Source organism: Melospiza melodia, chromosome 11, assembly GCF_035770615.1.
Source record: "Melospiza melodia melodia isolate bMelMel2 chromosome 11, bMelMel2.pri, whole genome shotgun sequence".
Taxonomy (NCBI): Eukaryota; Metazoa; Chordata; class Aves; order Passeriformes; family Passerellidae; genus Melospiza; species Melospiza melodia.
In genome coordinates this window covers 11,999,725-12,005,724 of record NC_086204.1, presented here as the reverse complement: position 1 = coordinate 12,005,724, position 6,000 = coordinate 11,999,725, and the positions used below count along the sequence as shown (strand labels likewise).

The 6,000-nt window shown below is 36.3% G+C and overlaps 1 long non-coding RNA gene across 1 annotated transcript in view; it reads right to left on the bottom strand.

Moving 5' to 3' along the window:
* Positions 1-2,585: 2,585 nt before the first annotated feature.
* The window catches only part of LOC134422828 (uncharacterized), a 41,382-nt gene continuing 37,967 nt past the window's right edge, over positions 2,586-6,000 (bottom strand). Inside the window, exons 2-3 of the long non-coding RNA XR_010028947.1 lie at positions 4,306-4,436; positions 2,586-2,695 (exon numbers count right to left, since the gene is read on the bottom strand). This is a non-coding gene — a long non-coding RNA (uncharacterized LOC134422828). The remainder of the gene's footprint in view (positions 2,696-4,305; positions 4,437-6,000) is intronic.

Below are 6,000 nucleotides of genomic sequence, written 5' to 3'. Positions count from 1 at the left end.
CTTGTTTCCTTAACCCTTTCAAAAATACCATCCTCACTATGCTTTATTTTTGTTGTAGCTCCTAGTGGACCAACAGACATTCAGTTCTTAGAACACACATCTGTGAAAACACTCAGGATATTTACCTTTTATGAGATTTTTGTCTCACCAGCTGCAAGAGGGCTCCACATTCCTGTGAGTACACTCAGTGGGACTAATTCCACATTGAATTGGAAGAAATGCAGATTCAACAGAAAGAAATCCACTCAAATACTCAAATATACTGAGACATCCTGTTTTATACCACTGCAATAAAGAGCAATAATCAGCACAATAATTTCTTTTGGAACAAAGAATGCCTAACTCACTGTATTTAGGATAAAATTCACCCTTTGAAGCAGATGACAGAGTAGGAACTTGTAAACAGGACAGAGGAAGCACCCACCAATTCATGTGCCTGGCAATGAGAGGGAACTTGTCCTAGGCATTCCAGACTCACAGTTTGCCATATGGGCCCTTGTAGACTAAGGATGAATTCTACTTCCAAAATGTCTTAACATTTATTAAAAACCTCTGTCTTCTTATTTCTTATATAGTTTATTGTAAGTTCAAAGTGGATATGATGTGTCAGAGAGCAGGAGATAATCAGGAAAAATAACTTCACTTTCAGATTCTCCAGGAGACATTCTAGCATGCACTGATAATAATTGTCTGACACACCAAAGCAGAAGGAAATAGATTGATTCTCCTGCTTGCCTCTGGCCATTTCACCTGGTCAGGATTATCACATTGAACAGCTTGTCACAGGCCAGGGCTGGCACTCACTGGTAACTCAGTCACAACTAAACCCCAATATACTTAGCAAAAACATGGATGTGAAGTGTAAAACACGATTTTAATTATTAGACTTTAAATTCTTAAAGAGGTAAGTAAAAAGCCTTTTACAAAAACACATTCATGGATGTTGAAGTGTTTGTACAGCTAGGAGATTTTTTTTTTTCCTCAACAAACCAAGCATATCTGTAATAAAATCTTTTGTAGCTGGAAGCTACAAAAATAGTCAAGTTCCAAGGTATGAAAATAGTGACACATGAAACAATGAGAAAGTCTCCAAAGTTGAATGAATTTTCAAAGAAAAAAAAGGAAAGTCATTAAGATAGAATTAAAGGAATAGCTTGAATAAAACAGATTTAATCATAAGGTTGATTGAGATGTCTGTGAGAGTTGATAATGGTTTGCAATAAGATTTATAAGTAAATTAGGTATAATAGAAAGGTGTTAATTTTTAATGAGAAGAACTCTCATTAGAGACAAAAAAGAAATCTAGACTTTTAAAGTTTTACATTTCATTTATGATGGTATCGGAATTTGGTCTGAACCCATGACACATTTACCAAGGCTTTTTTGTGATTTCAAGGAGGTTTGCTGACTGTGTAAGTTTGTAAAGCAGTCATTCCTTATTGGTTTCTGCTTATAAATATAAAATATAAAATACATATATTGAAATATAAAACTATATTTGTGATGGCTTCACAAATATAATCTATTTTCTAAAGATCATGTAGATATTTATTTCCATATACTTGGACCATAAATTGTTTCTCAGGTGTACATCACAGCTGTTTTATTGCCGATCTAGAACCACACAGGAAAGTTACGATTTTTCAAAGAAAACAGTGAGGAAAAGGGAAGTCAGTGCCAAAGCTCCATGCCTGAAACACATTTTTCATGAGGGCATTCACTGCTGGGACCTGCAAATCCCCATAGGCACCTTCCTCTTACCTCGTCAGCGCTCTGAGGTTGTGAGAGGGCTGGAAATTAATCCATAATCTTGATGGCACAGATTCTGTAGGACAGGAGAGCATCCTGTCCCAGACCCTGTTTTGCAGGACACTGAAAAGTGCTGCCTGATCCCTCACAGAGCTGGAAGCTGCCATTTCAGATATTGAAACCTGGCAGCAGTGCCAGGGGCACAGCCAGGGCTCAGACCTGCCAAGAGGGTCTGTCAGTCTCTGCTGCACACATGGAGAAGTTGCTACTGCTAAAGAAGTTCATATTGAACTGAGCTCCAGTACTCAACACTAAGCTCATCCTGTTCCCAACCTGCCTTTTTTAAATATCATATTTCAGGTCTTAATGTACACAGAAGCAGAACTTATCAGAGGGATCAGTACTCACAGCAGTGCTGAACACTTCATGCCTTTAGAATCCATTTGTTCATCTCATCTCTTGGGACAGAGAAGAGCTTGAAGGAACTTTCTTCCCATATTGCTGTAGCAAAGAATACTGCAGGATGGGGGAAAAACCAACAACCCAAAACCATTACATTAACATTCTGAAGAGAGATCAAAATGGGATTTACAGAGTAAGCAATTAATGTACATATTAAATCTGATAGAAAAATAAGATTTATTAATTAATTTGGGTCTATTCCTACAGCATCTGTCGTGGTTATGGATATGGCTTTGAAGTCGTAGTGTACTAATGAGAATATCAATAGAGCTCAGCACATTGCATGCATCCACTTTATTCTGCCACAGGGTAAAATATCTTGTCAGACAGCACCAAAATCTTGAGAAATTTGTGTTGTACCTTGATTACTCTTGGTCAGGAACAATCTTCACCATTTAACCCCCAGCTTTGCTAACTCATTTACGGTGTTCTACTCTTACCACGTGCATCAGCTGTTTTCTCACAAGCAATGCAGTTCCATCACCTGTAAGAGTGCAAATATCAGTGCCTGTATTCTGGTGCCAAACAAAGGACTTTCCTCTAAAAAAGCATAAAATATTAGCACAGTTGTTTGATAGGACTGGCCAGTGTTAGTATTAAGGATCTTACATCCAAGGCTACCAAAACCAGACATCAATCATCTCAATCTGTGTGCAGGCTGGAGATCCTGTGCAGATACCCACACAGGCCCTGGTGTTCCCCTGAGCATGAGGCCAGCTGGGTGCAATGGAAGCACTGGTCACAATGCAGAAATAAAAAGATACAAGTGGTTGTATTTAAACTCCTCAGTTTTGCAATATGCCTCTTTTACTTAAGCACCCCACTAGCCACAGGTATATCACATAACCTAGTAGCATCTCTTTTGGGGAGGAAACACAGAATTACAATCTTCCATAAACAGCACAGGATAAAGAATTAATAGATTTTAGAGTTATATTTTTTCATATTTATCAATAAGTCATGCACAATGCTGCACAGGAAAATTATATTCTCAAAATCATCCAAAGCACGCTAAACAGAATTTGGAGATGCTAAAGCCAGGCTGGAAAAGAAGTCATGGGATTCATTTTCTGAATACAATTTGAGAGGGTAAATTTGGGATTTTAGAGCTAAGCCATCTGACCATCATTCTCCATGAAATGCTTTGAAGAGAAAAAACACTGCACAGCAAAGGTGACCTTTAATACAACCCCTCAAAGTTTCATCCCACAAGAGGAGCTGGTCACAGAGCAAAATCTTAGTAATGCAAAGTATGGCTGCTCTCTTTTCCCTTGTTCTTCTATAGTAAATACTATTGACTTCCATATATTCATCCTATTGATTTTTTTAATGATATGCACAGAAAAAAGTGATTCCCAAACGTTCACTCTGTCACTGTGACTAATCATTTTCTCTCTTGTCTAGATTTTACACCTTGAGGAAACAGTTGCATCAATGATATTTTCCAATAAAGTGTCCTGCAGATGTAAAGAGTTAAGCATTAATGACCAGATAAACCTTATAAAGAGCAGGATGCTCTTTACGCTATAGTTTAAATACTAAATAAATCCAATAATCAATAAGAAACTAGAAGCAGATTACAAATTTGCCTAGTTTAAATAATTCCCTTCAGCCATATAAAATGCACTGCTGACTTATTACTTTCTTTTTCTCTTAAGTTCTTGAGTGAAAACTCTTTATGTCTTCCAGCTTCCTTCTCATGGGTTGTTTTAATGTTCATAAAAATGCAGCTGTGGCACTAAATTCACTGAGAAATATTGCAGACTTTAACAATATTAACAAATGCTGTTTTTTTTTGACATTATTTACTAAAAAGTCACCTGAAATGAAATTTGAAGCATGGTATAAAAAGTTGTCTACAAGGCACCTTGTTTCGAGGTTATTGGGATGTTCTCAGTTTTATTGGATGCTTAAAGCACTGGCCAAAGTGGTTTCTGAGTTTTTTATGGTTATCTCACAACATTGTCAGAAGATGGGAAATGGGACAACAAAGTATCTGTGTTACAAAAAAAAAAAAAAAACAAAAAAAAAACCACCAAAAAAACCCCCCAAAAAACAAAGAGTAAAAGTGAAAACTACAGGCCAGGCAGTTACCTTCAGTTCCCCCAAATTTCTGCAATAACTTTTCCACCTCCTTGTAACCGTCTGGAAGGCAGTACAGGAAACACTGCAGACTGTATAGATGTCCCAGCACCAGTGTCTTTTTCAACAGGCTAGAGGACCTTCTGTGTTGAAGAATTCCAAATTACCTTTTCAAACTCCAGGTTTGAATAAATTGAAGTAAAAAATTAGGATAAGTAAAATTTGCCACCTGAGTAGTAGCATCAGCCGAAAAAAAACCAAACAAACAAAAAACCCCAACACTGCTTAGGAGTTCCTAAAGAGTCTGTAAGGGGAAATAATCATTGGTAAAGGTGAGCACTCACTTCCAAAATTTATCTTACTTTCAATAGAGTTCTGTCCTTAGCTCTTCAAAACCTACAATATTTCACTCTATAAAAACTGGTGAATAGTCCATAAATTATGAACTACTCTGTTATATATGTTATTTCATACTTTTAATTCCTACAGTTTTTAGTTTCTTATAATTGAACTAAGTGCCAAACCCTATGTACAGACCTTGTGGGCTTATCTTGGAAGTCTAAAGAAGTATTTTCAGAGCAGCTACATTGCATGTGAGAAAAAGGATGAGAGCGAAAAGTTACCTGTGAGAAAAGATAAAACAGAATCAGTGTACAGAGTCAAGTAATGCATGTGAGAAAATAAAACCAAACCTGAAAAAATGAAAAATAACTCAGGCAAGAGACACACAAGAGGTTAAGAACAAAAAGCTAGATCTCAACTTTACTGAAGTAATTTAGTCATACACTTTATGGTTTCTAAAGTTATTTGAAAGCCCAGTTAAACACAAAAGCTCACCTTTGCTCCTCTCTCAATTTAAATCCCTTTCCTGGGGAGCTACTGGTTTTAAGGAAGAGCTGGTCCCTAACTGGGTTCTCACATGGAGATTTAATGCAAATCACTTCTCAATGTGGTTCCATTGCAAATACAACTATTTACTGTGAATATTCTACCACACTTTAATGAGTCAAATGGGTCACGTATTTATGTTTGTGCTCTCATCTCCAATTGAACTAAATAACATAAGTAATATTAATAATTATGATTATAATTATAATTGTAATTATACAAATGCCATTAAGGATATTTAAGGCTGGTATAATTGTTAATCATTTAATCCAGCTTTGCTGTGCACAGTCTCAGAACCACATTGAAGGTAAATGTCTAAACTAATGCATCTCTGTCTTATTTCTAAAGGCAATTTCTAAAGCAATTGAAATCTCTCATGAAAGGTATTTTGGTTCAGGAGAAACAGTCATACACTGAGAAAAAATCCCACTCATGTTTGATGGTAAGATTGTCATATAGAGGTTTGGGAAAACCATTCTTGTTGTTAACCATCAGGGTTTTTATTATCCACAGTCCACAAATTATTATTATTTCTTTAAATTATTTTCCTACTTACCTTATGAACTACACCATGGCTATGTTTATAAATGAGAATTTGTCACCAGAAATTGAGAAACTAGGGGCAAAACATAATCTATTCCTGAGCTATGTGGGACTAAGCAGGAACATTTACCCCTGCTTAGAAAGCTCACAGAAACCATTTTTACAAGTCCTGTAAGTTGTTTTTTTTTCTTTACCTCAATGTAGATTTTTCTGGGAATTTAATTGGTTTGTTAACATGCATTCACTCATTAACTGGTTCACTAAGGTTAACTAAAG